The sequence below is a fragment of the Suncus etruscus genome, chromosome 18, assembly GCF_024139225.1.
Source record: "Suncus etruscus isolate mSunEtr1 chromosome 18, mSunEtr1.pri.cur, whole genome shotgun sequence".
Classification (NCBI taxonomy): domain Eukaryota; kingdom Metazoa; phylum Chordata; class Mammalia; order Eulipotyphla; family Soricidae; genus Suncus; species Suncus etruscus.
Window position 1 is genome coordinate 32,178,914 of NC_064865.1, and position 18,259 is coordinate 32,197,172.

The following is an 18,259-nucleotide window of genomic DNA, read 5'->3' on the forward strand; positions in this document are numbered from 1 at the left end:
GTAAGGAACAGTGTGTGAGAGAGAATAAGAAGATGGAAGAGGAGAAGCAGGAGAAGAAAGAAGGAGAAAAAGGAGGAGGAAAAAGAAAGAGAAGAAGAGGAAGGAAGAGAAGGAGAAGAAAGAAGAGGAAAAGAGGGAGAAAGAGGAAGGAGGGGAGGAAGTGGAAGGAGAAGAAACAAGAAAGAATAAAGAAGAAAATAAAGAAGAAAAAGAAGGAAGAAAAAAGAAAGAAGGAAGGAAGAAGAAGAAAAAGAAAGAAAAAAGGAAGGAAGGAAAGAAGAGGAGGACGAGGAGGAGGAAGATGGAGAAGGAGAAGGAGGAGGAGAAGAAGAAGGAGGAGGAGAAGGAGGAGGAAGAGAAGGAAGAGGAAGAAGAAGAAGAAGAAGAAGAAGAAGAAGAAGAAGAAGAAGAAGAAGAAGAAGAAGAAGAAGAAGAAGAAGAAGAAGAAGAAGGAGAAGGAGAAGGAGAAGGAGAAGGAGAAGGAGAAGGAGAAGGAGAAGGAGAAGAAGAAATTAAGAAATTTTTTCCAGAGAGGTAGCGAGTTTGGGAGAGGAGTGCTGGGAGAGAAATGGGGGGAAATTGATAATGTGCATTATGAAGAAATGGTTTGACTATGGGTTGGATATTGTATGACTGAAACTGAATCATGAATAACTTTTTATTGCATATTTTATAGTGAATCAATTAAAAATCATCATTATTAATGAAAATTATAATAATGTGTGGTGCTAGTTTTTGTTGTTTTTGTTTTTATTTTGTTTCAAGGAATCAGAGCCCCTCTATTGTTTCAGAATAATATAATATAACCAAGATCAATGAAAGAGACATAAGAATATAAATTTCTTTCTTATAGATTTAAGAAATTTAAAGTTTCTGAAGCATTAGAAGATTTTTTGTTTTGTTTTGTTTTGTTTTTGTTTTGTTTTACTGTTTTGAAGAGAGAACCACTCCATGGAGGGAAGGGGTCCTCAAACTTTTTAAACAGAGGGCCAGTTCACTGTCCCTCAGACCATTGGAGGGTCTGACTATAGTAAAAACAAAACTTATGAAAGAATTCTTATGCACACTGCATATATCTTATTTTGCAATGAAGAAACAAAACAGATACAAATACAATATGTGGCCCACAGGCCATAGTTTGAGGACCACTGATCCTGATTCCCTGATGGGAAATAGGAGTGTTCAAAAAGTACCACATGGTGACTGCATTTTAATTAAATCTCCTTTAAGGTCCTTTCCAAAGCTGAAATTTCACAAGTCTATGATTAATCCAGTTGGATCTACTGAGAGATCAAGGTCTCAAAGCATCATTGCTCCTGGTTAAATGAAAGTGCCTCTTTGACAGGCAGGCCGTATGATGGTAGACCTCTTTCACTGGCGGATCTTCTCCTGTCCAGACAGTCTCTTAGGCAACGATGTGTCAACAGAGATGTCTTAGTGGTACACATTTTGCATCTCTCAAGATCGTCATCCTGGGCACTTGTGATGCCTGACCCTTGATCAACTCTTAGTTCTAAAACTTTGTTCTATTATTTAAAAGTTCAAATAGTAAGGTGGGATGGAAACTGGAGACATTGGTGGGGGAAATGTGCTCTGGTGAAGAGTGTTGTACATTGTATTACTGAAACTCAAAAATAAACAACTTTGGGGCCGGACAGAGAGCATGGAGAGGTAAGGCATTTGCCTTTTACGCAGAAGGACAGTGGTTTGAATCCCATATGGTTCTCTGTGCCTGCCAGGTGTGATTTCTGAGCATAGAGCCAGCAGTAACCCCTGAGCGCTGCTGGGTGTGACCCCAAAACCAAAATAAATAAATAAATAAATAAATAAACAACTTTGTTACTTTGTATCTCACAGTAATTTAACTAAAGACTTTATAAAGATAAAACTAAGAAGTTAACAGAAATTGTCCCAATAATATCTCTTTATAACTTGTTTTAATAGCACAGTTTAAGCATTGAATCCAAATATACATAAAGCCAGACAATCTTGGTCTTTTTTTCTCAAATAATATTTTTATTTATACACCATGTTTACAAACATGTTTGTAATTGGGTTTTAGTCATACAAAGAACACCGCTTTTCACCACTGTAACATTTCCACCACCAATGCCCCTCCCCATCACCCTCCTTCCCCATCCCCTGCCTGTATGGCTATTTATTTAAACAAGTAAATTCCGTGTTTGCTTAAGTCACTTGAAAGATCCAACTGACATAAATCCAGTAACCTTTTTTCATCAATTATTTAGCAGAGTAGGAATGGCAAAAGATCGAAAAATGTATGATTTTGCAGAAGTATATGAATGCCACTCACTGTCTGATCACCTCTCTTGCTATCATGAGATAGGGAAATGAGGATTCACTAGGTGTGACATCATAGAAGACTTGGTCCTTGTCCACAAGTGAGTTGATGCTTTTTGGGTGCAAGACAATAGGGTGATGAAGAAACAATGATGTATGCCAAATGTCAAGAAAGTGCTTTGGGCATAGAATCTTGTGAAGAGTCTCAAACTCAATTTACCTACGGGCTGCAGGAGGCAAAGTCGGGGTGATCCTTGAGTGCAAAGTCTGTAGTAAGCCTTGAACATTGGGGGTGTGACCCAAACAAGTAAAACAAAACAAAACAAAAAAAGATCGCTCTAGAGCAGGGCCACAAAATGTTGTACGGAGTGCCGTTTGCGGCCCACGGGCTTCGAGTTTGAGACCCCTGAGAGAAGGTCAAAGACACAGAACAGTAGGGTTAAACAGAATGTATAAGTGAAATTAAGGTGGGGAGGAAAAAATAGTTGAAGCATAATTTCAAGTACCTTGTGGAAATTATAAATAAGTTGAAAACTACAGAATAGAAATAATGAGGTATATAAAACTTTATATTACAATACCACGTATTGGGCTTTGGATGATATAATTATACATGCTAGTTATCTGGGAAGAAAGGTTTAAAAACCTAAAGGCCTGGGAAGTCAAGATCTTTGAGGTTACTAATACACTAACCCTATGTGGCTAACAGTGGCATAAAACATTTAATTGGATAAATTACATGCTCTGCAAGTTGCCAGGTTATGTTCATTTTTGAGGCTTTGCAGGTTAATTGCTCTTTTAATTCTGGAACAGGGATCACCTTCTACTCAAGCTAGTAACAGGTTTTCTCTGGAGATTCCCCCCTTTTAGCTTTCTGGAATAAGCTGAATTATACTCTCAGCTCTGTCCTGTTTGCAAAAGCCAGTTTACAAATAAAGGTCCCTTGGGTTTTTCTTCCTGTATGCTGAACCAGTAAGATTCCACTTACTACTAGCACTGAACCTAAAATGATTCCAGCACCTAAAGTCTTTACTAATCTTCCTCTCCCCCCACCAAACCCTCTCTAATGGCCTGAAATCTTGGTGCTGATGAGTTTTTTTTTTTTTGGGGGGGGTGTGTCTGTAAATTCATAAGATCCTAAAAGAATCTTACTTGTTTGCTTAACTAATGCTAATTACTGCAACCGATTCTAAATTCTTACCTAGTGCTTTATACACTGCTTGCACATGAAGCATGTTACTATGAAATACTGTGTAGTGCTTCAGTATACAATGAAGCTTGTTAAAGAATTGGGTGTGAACATTCAATTCCACTCTTACAGGTTGGAAATTCATTTCACTATTGGTGCTGAAAATTATGCCGAATCTGAAACAGGTGTTTCCCACAAAACCCCCTTCTTTGTCTCTAGGGGCTATCTGGACCTCACCCCCACCCTGATCTCTTCTTTGCTCATGGTCTCACAGGCCAGATTTTACTTGCCATTTCTCCTTAACATTTATTTGATATTCCCAGCAAGTCTAATTCCTGGGTCACTGAAGTGGCCTGAATTTTCAGAACTTTCAGTTCCTAAGAAACTGGCAAGGCATTACTACTTGCATGTCCTATGTGATGGAAAACCAAGACACTCTAACCCCACTCTCAATGTGCTATTCAAGGGTCACTTCTCAAGATGCTGTGCCAGGAATTGATCCTAGGGCTTCTTTATGTAAAGCATATTCCAGCCCATACCACCTCCTCTAACAGGGTGGTTTATAGAGTACCTTATCAGACTGATGGCCATTGCTATACTTGTTTGTGTTTGATGCCAGAATTTTCAATTTAGGGGAGTCAAGCACTGTCTTAAGTGAAGGAAATATTTCTTTCATGTTATATAGTATCATATATTATCATCCAAGCAATCATATGTTATATATCATTATCTTACTATGGATGAATTTGGAAGGAATCTCAAATAAATTGAGAATAAAAGGGAGATGGTTCATAAAGAAAAGGGAGTTAGGATATATGGGTGGAGTGAAACAATTCAAAGCATTAGGGTGAGGTCACAGGCAGGCATAGTGTGAAGAAGCAATGTGAGTTTTTCAGTCTTGTCTTTGACGTGAGAAGAGTCATGAGGCACAGAAACCATTTCAAGTTTCTCTCATTTAACACACATTCACCAAGTGATGAATCCTGCTGAATTCCTTCTGAGATCACTCTTCATGCTTATGCTGAGACAGATAGCAAACCTGGGTACATGGCAATCCTATAACAAATCAAGAAATTCAAGAGTTACTGCAAGACAGACACAGATACATGTACAATTAAGAGACAGGACAATGCCATGGTGAGAACACTGAGAGCAAACACGTAGAGAATTGTTCTAATATGTCAATGTGCTTTTGACTCTAATTATTTCTGTGGTTACTAATGCTATCCTCAAACCACAGAAAACTTGTGAACACCCCCATGGTTTGGGAGAGGTAAGCTGGCTCCATATCTTGCCTCTGCTGTACCAAAAGGGTAAAAGTGACCAGTGAGTTCCAAAGGAGGCAGGCAGGATTCTGGCTGGTGCTTTGGCCAAGGAAATATTTAGTCTACTCTTTAAAGGAGAACATTATGATAGGGGAAAAAATAATGGGAACAGGTGCAGAGAAGCAGGAAAAAATGTTGGGACTCATTTGGAAGGTAGATACAGTTTAGGGCCAAGGCATTTTGGAGTGAATGATAGAAGGCTTATTAAAGAGCCTGTCTTCAGATTGCATTTGGAGGTTGAAACTATTTTTATTTCAGTTGTACCAATTGGACACTCGAGCTTAGAGAAGCTAATTGATTGTAGGTCAGTCATCAGATAAGAGGCAGTGCCTGCAAACCCATGAAGCCTGAGGCAGAGGACACATTCCAAACTCACTTATTGCACTTTTTACTAGGAGTTGGATGAATAAAAAACACTTGAAAGTCTCTGACTAAACTGAGGAAGACTTTATTATGTATAGAGGTCAAGGAAGTAGGGAAGAAAGAACTTTGTCTGGATAAACGAACCAAGGAGCTAAAGTTTTGTTTTGTTTACTTCCCCAGCAGAACTCCAGGAGTTCTCAGCACAATTCTGGTGACTCTTGTCCCATTGGTTTGACATATCAATGATAGGGCCTGAGGATGCAGTGCTGCCTGGGCCATGTAATACTGATAACAACAAGATCACCCCAGTCGCACTTCAATCCAAAAGGCACCTTCAGTGTTACAGAATGCTGTGCTGGAGAGACATGCAAGCCCTGGACGCAAACTCATGTCTCAATATATGTACATCATGTACCCTGAGCCCTAAGCTGTCTGTCTGACCTTTTGTGGGTTTTTAATTGAAGGAAGGGATACTGGTTTAAGAAATTCTGCTTCTGGGGCCAGACCCTTGGTGCAGCAGTAGGGCATTTGCCTTGCACATAGCTGACCTAGGACACACCACAGTTTGATTCTCTGGTATCCCAAATGGTCCCCCAAGCCAGGAGCGATTTCTGACTTCAGAGCCAGGAGTATTCCCTGAGCAATACCGGGTGTGGCCCAAACACCAAAACCAAAATAAAGAAATAAAGAAAAGAAAAGTAAAAGAAGAAATCCTGCTTCAAATATAGTACAAGAATTCTAGAAGCATCTTTAGACTTTAGTATGGCTTTGATTTCCCTATTATAGAAGCAAACACATTTTTCTTAGCTATCAATCCTGGATAGTAGAACAGTAGTAACTTAGTTGGCTAAGCAAGTGGGTAAGGAATAAGAGAGTAAGAGGGTAAAATAAATAGCCATCATTATGGTCTCTAAAGTGGCAGTAATTGCTTGCTATTACCAAAAAGTCTTATTTTCCTCCAAAGGGAAAAAGGAAAAAGCTAAGAGAAGTTAAGAAAAGGAAAAGATCTTGATGCATTTGAAATTCAATGCAACTGACTTCCCAGCTTTATTGTAGATCTCTGTAAGTGAATGCACCAGCTATAGCCTGTCAGCTCACTCAGGAGGGGACTGGGCCAGGTCCAGCACTTGGAAGCTCCTCTTTCAGTGAATGTCAGGTCCTAATATCAATGCTCCCCTAAAACCCTGGTTGTACTTTTCAATTCCTGAAGTGTAGGTAACTTGTGTTTGTCATTCTCAGCCTCTTTCCTTGTGACACCATACCTGTGGAAATGGGTGCATTGCCTGGCCTGGAAATCAGTGTTCTCAAAAGGATTTTCATTGTCTCAGATCTAACAGGGCATAATTATTTGCTACAATATAATTTCTATAGAAATCAACTCTTAGATTAAATGTAAAACTTCTTCCCTAATGTTTAAAATAGTCAACCCTGAGTTTGAGAACTGAGCAGGAGTTTGAGAAATACAAATATTTAAGTGTAATGGAAGGTCTCTACCATTCCAAATATTTTTGTTTATTTTTGTTTTGGGGCCACACCTGGTGGTGCTTAGTGGTTACTCCTAATTCTGTGCTCAAAAATTACTCCTGGCAGGTTTGAGGGATATGGGATCCTGGGGATCAAAGCCAGGACTACTATGTGCAAGGCAAATGCTCTAGTGTTAACCCTCCCACAACTTTCTGCCTAATCTCACTTGGATGGTGAGACCCACATCTGGGAGGAATTTGTGGTTGGTAACTGAGGGGTTGCCTTGTGGGGAGGGAGAATTGGGACACAGGAAGGATGCTTGGATGGTAGCTGATGGAGGCTGCTAAATAAAGCTTAGCTTAGAGGCCATTGAGAAATATGAACATGGCAATTAGGGCCTTGTAATAAAGCTGGATATCTCCTGAAGCTTCATCTGACTGCTTTGTGAACTGCTGCGTCATTACCCTGCTACTGACCACAAGCCAAAAGGGCTCCAAGTACAGGGCCGAGCAGAGAAAGGCCTCACCATCCACACCACTAGGACTCTATAATTAATAATTAATACAACACCCTATCAGCTATGCTAGCTTAGGACCCTGTCATTCCAAATATAATTGTTCTTGTTCACTTATATTCTGGTTTTCTACTGTATTTAATTTTTTAATTGTTTATTTATTTATTGGTATTTTGGGTCACACCCAGCATTGCTCAGGGGTTACTCCTAGCTCTATATTCAGAAATCGCTCCTGGCAGGCTCGGGGGACCATATGGAATGCCCAAATTCGAACCACCATCCTTCTGCATGCAAGGCAAATGCTCCACCTCTGTGCCATCTCTCTGGCCCCTGTTCATTTATTTTTATAGAGGTCTTAGTTGGTAGGCTTGGGAGGTCATATAAGGCCATATAAGGTCCTACTAACCTTACAATGCTTTGAATCTACCAGAGATATACCTGCTATTCTCTGAGAATATGTGGTATTGGGGAGTGTGCTCAGGCCACACACATGTTAGACATGTGCTTTATTACTTGAAATGCCTCTCTAAATCCTTTACTTGTTGTATTTTAAAAAGAAACTTTATGCACTCACTTATCTTTTCAGTACTTAACACTTCTACACCTGGAACTAAGTTCATCTGTAGGAATAGTGTCAAAAGGACAGAAAATACTTTGTCCTCAGGAAACTTGCAGTCTTCAGTAGACTGCAAAGTCACCCATCTTATAGGCAATAAATAACGATGGTAATACAATGTCTGAAGAGAAGAAGCTCAAAGTTTAAGATGGCACACCTTCCATTCTGCATCCTAAAATAAGTCACCACTCCTGTCTCACTCTCTGCAAACCTGCAGATTGTACTTGAAAATTCTTCTCTAGGGTGATTGCAACATTTGCAGCAGCAAATCTTTTCTCTGGCTTTACTTATTTTTCCCAAATGTATGATAAATTCCAGTTTAATTCCCGCATCATTTTAAAAGATGGTTTGCAATGAATGAACCTAGAGAGATCAAGCCTGGCCTTGCCTGCTGCTTAAACACCTGTGAATGGCAGAAATAAGGCCCTCAGAAGCAACAAAGCTCTTTTCTCCCAGAGGCTAGAGCCACAGTAAGCTCAATTCAGATGGTTAGTGGATTTGCTTCTTCCCAGGCATCCAAATCTGGGAGGGTAGGGAGGGTAGATTTTCCTTTCCCTGGCATTAAAAAGGGGGTATATGGCTTTTCTCTCCTTACCCAAAAACATCAGTTTCCCAAATTCCAGTTGGGGTTCTGAAAAAACCTGGGGAACTCAACACCATTTTGTTTTGATTTGCTTTGTTTTTAAAAAGTATGCTCCCTCTAAACTATCATTTTTACCTCCCCTAAAAGAACCATGTAACTTGGTTACCCATAGGGGTAGTAACTAAGTTTTCAGAGAAAAAATATGGATTCAAGTCACAAAGTCATCCTCACTTCCACTGGAACAGGAAATAGTAACACCATGGTTTTTCCTTTTCTTTAGTGGCTGTCATTGTCTCTTTTATAGAAATAGTGGAAGAGGAGAAGCTATCCTTGGGCTATATGGACTAGAAAAAAATGAAGGTAGCTTTCCAGTGCCACCAACCCCGTCTCCTTCATCTTGCTTTCCTTGCAGAGGAATGGTTAATGAACTCTGATAGGAAGCTAGGAGGTCCTGCCCTATACTAGATACTGTCTATGGTACTCAGGATGCAAAATTTGGTCCCTTCACTAACATAGGTGGTATATTAGAGAGTTCTCTGTGGTTCCAGAAGTATAAACATGTCACGGAAAAGAAGTGGCAAGTGGAAACTTCCCACACTGTAGAGGAGAATCTTGTGATTGCTTCTTCCAGTCTGCTGATGAAAATGGAAGACAAATATGGCATGGGCAGAATACATTGGAGCACTGTGCACTCAACCTGTAACATGGCTCTGAGTGAGTGCAGGAACAAGAGGCTGTCTCCTGCATATGAGGCAGATCTCTCTTTCAAACACATTTGGGTGGGGGAGAGTTTGCAGAGAGACCATGTCCCTAAGAAAGGAGAGTCAGAGGACCAACAAAGCACTCCAAAGATCATTTTTGGATGGAAGCTTAGGGTCTGGTGACAACATTGGGCCAGGTGGCTAGGAATTTCATGCACCCAGCCTTACACTTGACAGGCAGACAATTCTGAGGATGACTGCGCATGTAAAGGCTGCTGCCCTTCTAGTCTGGCCAGTTGGACTTGAGGGCATAAATATATATATATGCATATGTGTGTATGCATAGGTCTTAAATGTGTACTAAAAAGACTTCTTTATCCTTTTTTTTGGAATAGGTGAAAAATAAATGCAGGGAAGACCATGGGTATTCTCTAGGTCTTTCCAATGGAACATTCCCAAGGACTTCTCTTCATGACCACCAAGACATTCACATCAGTCCCATTGGCTTACTGCCCAACTTCTTCCAAATATATTTGCCTATACATCATTCTCCATCCCCTTAGGAAGTGTGAAAGGAACATGTCCACACTGATCCTGAGAATTATACTCCCTAACATTTTCCCAAGGGTTTGTAAATTTAAGGTTACTGGCCAATGAAGTTTGTCTTTGGGGTTGTGGTTAGGATAATGGTGCTGATGTAAACACAAGAGTCCATACCAATCAGTTTTCTTTTATCTTGTTATTAAATGGGAGTTTAGAAAAATATATAGCTTTTGGAAGATTTAAGTGCTATTATTGGCTTTGAAGATGAAGAAACCTCCTACAAGAGAATTTAGCAGGGCTTTAAGATCTGAGAATAGCCCCTTCAGCAGGGAGCTAAAGGAATCTATTTTGCAATTAGTGTCATAGTCCTGTAAGGCATGAAATTCTGATGGAATTTATTTTGGATGTGATTTTTATCCCCCACCCCCTGAACTCTGTTAAGAGCACAGTTTGGCCAGATAAACCATCTCAGATATCCCAACAGCAGGCCATGTGTGAGGAAATGAGTGTCATTTAAAACTATGATATTTGTGTCCATTGATTACATGGTAGAAATTATTGTGAAAGGCCACTGACATGGGAAACATGGGAAACATGTCCCTTGTCTCACCTTAGTCATACCAATTACCTTCTGAATCTCTGTATCCTCAAGTAGGATGAGGGACTGCAATAGCACAGAAAAATGTAATCCTAGGGTTCCTCCCTGATTCCAGGGTTAGTAGAGGCTTCTTTCAGGCCTGAACCCACAGGCCAGTACAAAAATTACTCCACATTGATGGTGGAGATTAGGGCTAAAAGTTTCCAGTGCATGGGATTGGGGTATCAAGGAACAAGACTCTGCTTTCCAAGTGACTTACAATAGAACCCTTAGATAAATTATAGAGAGTGAGTGCCAGGACACCCCCTCAGGGGCTTGTAGGGTTGTGACAGTTATCTTCAAAGCTGCATTCTGAAATGTCTTCCAGAAAAGCTGACTCATAAGAGGAAAAGTCCTGAGTTATAGAACTTAAAATGTTCAAGCTCTTTTGTGAAGTCAAGTTATCTCTACACTGACATGAGATGTACTCCAGGGATAATGCCAACTTTCAAGTTACACTCTGGATTAGCTCAGGTATGACCAGTTTCTGAGTTCTCTGCCAAAAAAAAAAGTGAACTTTCTCTTAGCATCTTCGTCAAAGAAAGTGGTGTATCAGCATCTTTTTTTTTTTGTCAGTTTAAAATTGGGAAATAGAAAAGAAAGTTTCTGATGAAATCAGGGTAATACAGATTCCAGGAAGGACTCTGAAAGCCAAAAGAAACTATCTGCCTTTTGTGGCTGGCCTCTTAGTGGAGTGACTATTCCAGTCTCTCTTGGGAAAAATAGCCATGAATTCTGGTTGCTGCCCATCCAACATGTAACTTACTCTTGTCTCTACAGCCATCCGACATATAAGGAGCTGTTTTCTTTTATGACCTACATATAGGAAGCTATAATCTCTCAGACTATATATATATAGTCTCTCAGGTATGTTCACCACTATACCACCAATGCAACATGATCTCTTGAGATATCACAGACAAATTTATTGCCATTTACACTTTTTTACTCAACAATGTTCTTCCCAGACTTCTAATATGCAAAGCAATGGGCAAAATTTTAGAGAACAGTAATCTCATGAAATACCCCCAACAAGTACAAAGCCCCTATGCTTGAGGAGAGTCCTCAGTCCTTCCAATATGGTTCTCTTGACTCTCCTCTCTAAAAGATATCTTGAAATCCTGATGGATTTGGGGAAGTCCCTACTAAAAGGCCCTCTAAAGGGGAACCACTGTGCTTAATACAAGTTCTCCCTTTCTCTCTCTATTTCCAGGGCTCCTACACTGAAGAGAATTATCTCTGAGCTTTACCCAACATATAAGAGCTGCACTGTGATGTCCACCCAACTTAGGCTTCCCAAACATCACAGGGTACTACAAAAGCTTGGCTGTACCTCTGACTGCTCTTCTATGAATGGAAATAACCATAGAATCTAATGATAATCAAAATCTCTAGAACACTGGAGGACTGAAGATGAAAATGAGCAGATGACACATTTGAAAAGTAGAGCATAGAGGGGCCGGGCGGTGGCGCTAGAGGTAAGGTGCCTGCCTTGCCTGCGCTAGCCTTGGACGGACTGCAGTTCGATCCCCCGGTGTCCCATATGGTCCCCCAAGCCAGGAGCAACTTCTGAGCCTATAGCCAGGAGTAACCCCTGAGCATCACCGGGTGTGGCCCAAAAACAAAAGAAGACTTTTCAGAGAGATAGCATGGAGGTAAGGCGTTTGCCTTTCATGCAGGAGGTCATCGGTTCGAATCCCGGCGCCCCATATAGTCCCCTGTGCCTGCCAGGAGCAATTTCTGAGCCTGGAGCCAGAAATAACCCCTGAGCACTGCCAGGTGTGACCCAAAAACCACAAAAAAAAAAAAAAAAGAAAAAAAAAGTAGAGCATAAAGCCTGATGTAGTTAGTAAATGCTCAGTAAATCCCATTCTCATCAAGAGCTTCAGCAACACCACCACTGGGCAGCGTCTTACCAGTTGTGCCTTGTAATTAAATGAGATGCTTACATTTTCCTTTTGTGTTTCCATTTTCCTCCCCTGTCTTATACTCAAATAAAATAGAGGGATTTCTTTTAACTTTAAGAAATGCATCTCATTAAAACTGTTTCTACCTTGTCTGTTAAGACTAAAAAGTTACTCTTGACAACAGATGAATGGCTAAAGAAACTGGTACATATACACAATGGAGTGTTATGCAGCCATCAGGAGAGATGAAGTCATGAAATTTTCCTATACATGGATGTACATGTAATCTATTATGCTGAGTGAAATAAGTCAGAGAGAGAAAGACATAAAATGGTCTCACTCATCTATGGGTTTTAAGAAAAATGAAAGACGGGGCCGGAGAGATAGCATGGAGGTAAGGTGTTTGCCTTTCATGCAGAATGTCATTGGTTGGAATCCTGGCATCCCATATGGTCCCCCGAGCCTGCCAGGATCGATTTCTGAGCAGAGAGCCAGGAGTAATGCCTGAGTCCTGCCGGGTGTGACCCAAAAACCAAAAAAAAAAAAAAAAAAAAAAAAAAAAAAAAAAAAAAGAAGAAGAAAAGAAAAATTAAAGACATTCTTGCAATAATTTTCAGAGACAAAAGAGAGGAGGGCTAGAAGTTACAGCCCTTCATAAACCTCACCACAAAGAGTGATGAGTTTGGTTAGAGAAATAACTGCCTTGTGAACTATCTTAACAATGGGAATGTATGAGGGAAATAGAAAGCCTGTCTAGAGTACAGGTAGGGGTGGGGTGGGGTGGAGGAAAATTTGGGACATTAGTGGTGGGAATGTTGCACTGCTGATGGGTGGTGTTCTTTACATGACTGAAACTTAATCACAATCATATTTGTAACCAAAGTGTTTAAATAAAATATTATTTAAAAAAAAAGTTACCCTTGATTGAGCACCACATAGGTGTCACACACCTTCAAGGTCCTTACAGTGACCCTAACACTGGGAGGATTGTCTCCACTCTATGGGCCAGACAGAGATAAGTGGATCCTGATTACACAGCTGGGAAATACCAGAGCTCAGGATACAAATTCAGGTCTATGTGTTGAGATGTTTCTGTTATATTTACTGTCTCCTAATTCTGCCCTTATTCCTGTTACCCACACATATTCCCCATCCATCACATTCAATTAATATCAAAGAATGGATTCAATGAGACCCTCTACTTCACTTAGGTTATAGTTGAAAGTTTGAAGTTTCTTAGGGCTCCAGGACCACGTGGCAAATTAATGGAAAACTATGGAAAGAGCCCTAGGGAAGGAAGGGAGTGACAAAGACAGAGAAGTCAGGGTGTGAGAAGAATTTAGGGCACTAGGATGTCAGACTGCCTGGGATCAGTACCTCTACTCACTAGTGTGTGACCTTGGGGCTTGGTGTCTTTAACTTTAATGAGAAATCATTAGATCTTCCTTTATCACCTGATTATGAGTATTTAATGAGATACATCTTATAAAGTTTTTAGTGCAAGATTCCAGTTACGTTAGTCATCATTATAATTAAATATTCAAAAAAGTTAATGAATGAGTTTCTTTCAACAGATGAAGAAATAACACGTTAACTGCTGGTTTTGGGAGAGACTGGGATTGTATCCAGGGTTTATGGGCCTCTTAGACTCGGGTCCTGCTCCCAGTCCTACTCCTTTAAAACCTCGTGGTTATCCCAGGTCCTTCACTTCCTGAGCACACACACCTTAAAATGGCCACAAATTGCCAACAAATCCTCTTCCTGTCTATTTTAAAACCTTGTCGAGCTTTCTATTTAATGTTTTAAGAGGTTATTTTCTAGAGAGAGACATGGGTAAGTAAATTATGGCACATCAACCTGATAGGATATTAAGCAGTCATTAAGGTGATAATTATGAGAATTGTGTAGCAACACAAAAATGCTTACAGATTAGTATGAAATGGAAAAAAAGGATAAAAATTGGATTAAAAAAGGTTTAAAACAAATCAAAAGGATATACTTAAGAACAAACACAGGACCATAGAAGCCTCCCTTTGCTTCTTTGTTGTTCTCTATTTCTTCTTTTGTTTTCATCCTGCCTCTCATTCTCTCTTCTCACTCCTTTTCACTTAGCAGTGGTTTAATGGCTCCTACTCTGTGCAGATACTGTGCTCATTACCTAATTAGAGAGGTGAAAAGACAGTCTCTGCCCTCCAGAAAGCTAACCAGAGAGATAAATCAGAAAACAAACAATCTTGACAGGTCTGAATATAAATAATTCAAAGTGACAAGGAACACAATTAACTCTGCTCAGGGGAATCAGCAAAACCTCCCTAATGGGGAGCTCATGCTTGGAAGGCATTCAGTTGGAGGAGAAGACTCCAGGTGAAGGGAATGACAAGTACAAAGGCATGAAGTTGGGAAGGAAATGCACTTGTGACCCATTGACCATGTCCCTTCAGTTCTTTATCCATTGGGAAATTCAATACCTATAGCATCCCTGACATTACTGTCATGATCCATAGGTATTTGGCTTTATAGCTATATTTAGGACAATATCCTTGTTTGGGGGCCATGCTAATCTTCTCCTTATCATTCCAATTTTAGTATATGTGCTGCCAAAGCAAAAACATATTTAGGACAATATCCTAAATCCAAACTTCAAAGTGAGTTTGGCTGAAGTTGCCCATTTTTCAGAGTAGATAGACATTATAATTGGAGACCATCGCCCTCATTTAAGGAGTGAAGAACTGGTAGCCCAGAGTCTGGAATCTGGTGATTTGTCTATTCACCTAGCATATTATTGGCTACAAGTCAGCTCTTCTGCCTCCAAGACCAAAGTCTCTATAGCACACCAGGTTGCCTTTCTGGGGGAAAAGAATTTCTCCCTCCCTTATATTCTGCTTCTCTGTCTGAGCTATTATTTCTTCTCAGCATCAAGAATATATAGTCATTGTGACACCTCATTCATGACCTTCACAATTATATTCTCCACAACTTTCTTTTTTCTCCACTAGCATTGAGCCTCAGGACTGATATTCAGCCCCTGCTTTGAATCTCAAGCCTCTGACCCACCTCTCCATCTTCAGTTCCTTTTTGCTCTTTTGAGAAACCAGAGCTAAGTATGGTATTCTTATATAAAACAAGAAAAATTACAAAGTGTTCACTCTTCCTTCCACAAAACAGCTAGCAATGACCAAGGGAAAAATCCTTTTGACCTTGCATTTCAGTCTCTCTTTCTGGCATTTTGCTAGGGCACAAGGAATATTGGAACCCAATGAATTCTATGTCTCCCAATGGGACAACTGAAGGCAAATTTTCTGAGAGTCTGTACATGGAGAAATGAAGGTCTAGCTATTTAAAATGTCCTCCCTTATTCTATTTTGACCCACATATTTGGGAGGAGAGCATACCACAGATATCCAGGGTATGATGTTGGCCAGTACTGGCATGTTACCATAGAAATAGATCATGCGAAAAATACATCATATTAATCCATGAGCAAGTTTAGGCCATTTAACTACTGTTTTTCAATCTATAAATTTGTTCACTTGTTCTAGCTGTTTCTTGTCAACATTGTTCTTTAGCATAGACATTATCTCTTAATTACACAATTACTGCATTATATATAGTATACTCACTGATAAAAGATTTGTAGTGTTAAGGCACAGACTGAACGTTATAAAATATAGTTTGAGTCAAATCATTTTGTAAAAGCCTCTTAGGAAATGTCACAGTCAGAAAAGATCTTTGTGATAATTTGTTTACTCCATTCCTAATCCTGAGAGGAGAGGGGCTTGCTATTGTCGCTCATGTGGATGGCTATTAAAATGAATTTGGGAGACACATAAGAACCACTCTGGATTATAGAAACTGAGATTTGGGAATCATAATTCAGGCCTTGGAATTTCTGACTATCCCCAAGGAATTTTTTTATGATTAGGTTATACAAATCTCCTTCTGTCCCATCTCATCCTCAAAATCTATCAAAGTCAGCCACTTAACACTGAGCTGGGAAATCAATTCCAAAAAAAATTGCTCTACCCTTGGTCTCAGTTTATAGATGTTCAGTGATTGAAGCGACCTGATAAAGTTCCACTAGATTCAGTCATTCCTCTGTTCAGAAAATTCTGTTTGTAGTAAATTTCTATTGATAAGCAAATCATCAATTAGCAGAGGTAAGACATGGGATCATACTGACCATAAATTTATTAATCAGAAAATAAAATCTGAAAGAATTACAAATTGGATAGGTTGATTGAGAGAGAGGAAAAAATAAATTATGTAGGGTGAAGTCCTGGTAGACATATGCTGAACTTGAAAAAGAGGAAAGTTTGACAGTGGGAACAGATTAAAATGAAACTCCAACTTCCATTATTATTGTTTGTGACCTGAGTGACCTGGGTGTGGCAGATATTTGGCAAAATCTAGTACCTGAAATTAAATCCTAACCTCAGTATCTGTGAAGTGATCTAATTTGTAAATAGGATCTTAGTGAATGTAATTAAAGACTAGGGTGAGCCCAGCATCCTAGGGCTGGCAGTGCCTTTACAATAAGGGGGAAGCATTGACATAGGAGATTGCCATGTGAGACAATCTGGGTTTGGAGTATCTGTAACCCAAGGAACTTTGAAGATACCCTGCACTACCTAGAACCTAGGAAGGGACAAGGTGAGACAATTATCTAGTACTTGCAGAAGTAGAAGAAATTAATTTCTACCCTATTGTGATAAATGATCTTATTAAATATAATAAATATTATAAAGACAAAATTTTAAATGAGATTGAAATAAACAAAATATAAAATTAAGTAAATAAAAGTAAAATTAAGTAGACATAATAAAAATAAATAATCACATTATTTATAATGTTGCTACAAAAAGCCTAGGACACTAACATGAGACCTTTTGAAGTGATTGTGGTCCATTGAGATTATTTCCCCTTTCTCCAGACTCATTGCCCTCCTTTTTCTCCTCCTCCTGCCATTTCTTTGGTCATCTCCCTGTCCTCACTTTTGCACATCAAGCTAGCATGATCATCTTCCAAAATGCACAACCTTTCATCTGCCTCATAATAGCATGAATCACTGTTTAGTTTCTATTCAAAAGTGCAGAAGGCAAGAGGATGCAGCAGATTTCTCTAGATTTAGATTTCTGCCTTTATTCAGCAGGGGAACATGGTGGTGGTGGATGAAGCATTCCTTCACAGCTTGAAGCCATTTCTTTAAAGGCCCTGAAACATTACATTATTCTAAGAGCAGATAGTTTTCTACCCTCCCTTCCCACCCCCAGCCTAGTGTTTCTAAAGAAACCAAATTACCAAGCACAACTCCATCTTACCTCTAAATTCTTTTCTATATAGATTTTTGACTGCACAAGGGGTTATCTCAGACTCATAACTCGCCTACCCTAGGGTCTTGGTACAAATACACTATCATTTTGCTAATTTTGAATCAGATCTAACTATAGTGTGCTGAACATATTAATACAATGTGTCCCCTGCCTTTTAAGTTCCAGGCAACACAGTGTCTTCTCCACCTGGCATATCCTTCTGTCCCAATCATAGGCTTATGCCTCTCTCCAGTCTCAGTGTTTATCAAACACTCCTGGGCCCTTTAGCCTGAACCAAACACCCTTCTATACTCTAGGCACATATACCCTCCTCTGTTTTTGTTATGATTCTGGGTGTCCACCATACAGGGACTGTATCGTAATTACTGCAAAAAACTGGGCCAAGGAATAGAGTGGGTTGAATGCCTCTTTGTTATATAATTGAGTGGATGAGCACATGCATATATTACCTCTCACAGGTTGTTTTTATAAAGTATAAACAGGCTTTATTCAAAGATAAGTAAGAAGGAAGATACATTTAAAAAGGGGAGAGTAATGTTCTCAAGAGAGAACTGAGGCCTCTCCAAAGGTGCATAGAGCCCCAGCAAACAACCCAGCATTAAAATAGGAAAATATACATCTGAAGAGGAAAGATACAGGCACTATATGCATGGGCCCAAGGACCACATATGAGCCACATCTCACAGGGTGGCATATTTTATACATACATATAGTACAAAAATGTTCTCTGTACAAAATTGATGGTCTTTTATTTCCTTCTAGAGAAGCTCTAAACCAAGATACATA

The 18,259-nt window shown here is 39.7% G+C and overlaps 1 non-coding gene across 1 annotated transcript; it reads right to left on the bottom strand.

Annotated features, from left to right (window-relative positions):
• Positions 1-14,646: 14,646 nt before the first annotated feature.
• Positions 14,647-14,749, bottom strand: LOC125996818 (U6 spliceosomal RNA). Its single transcript, XR_007491487.1, has one exon. It is a non-coding gene; the product is annotated as a U6 spliceosomal RNA (small nuclear RNA).
• Between the last annotated feature and the right edge of the window lie 3,510 nt (positions 14,750-18,259).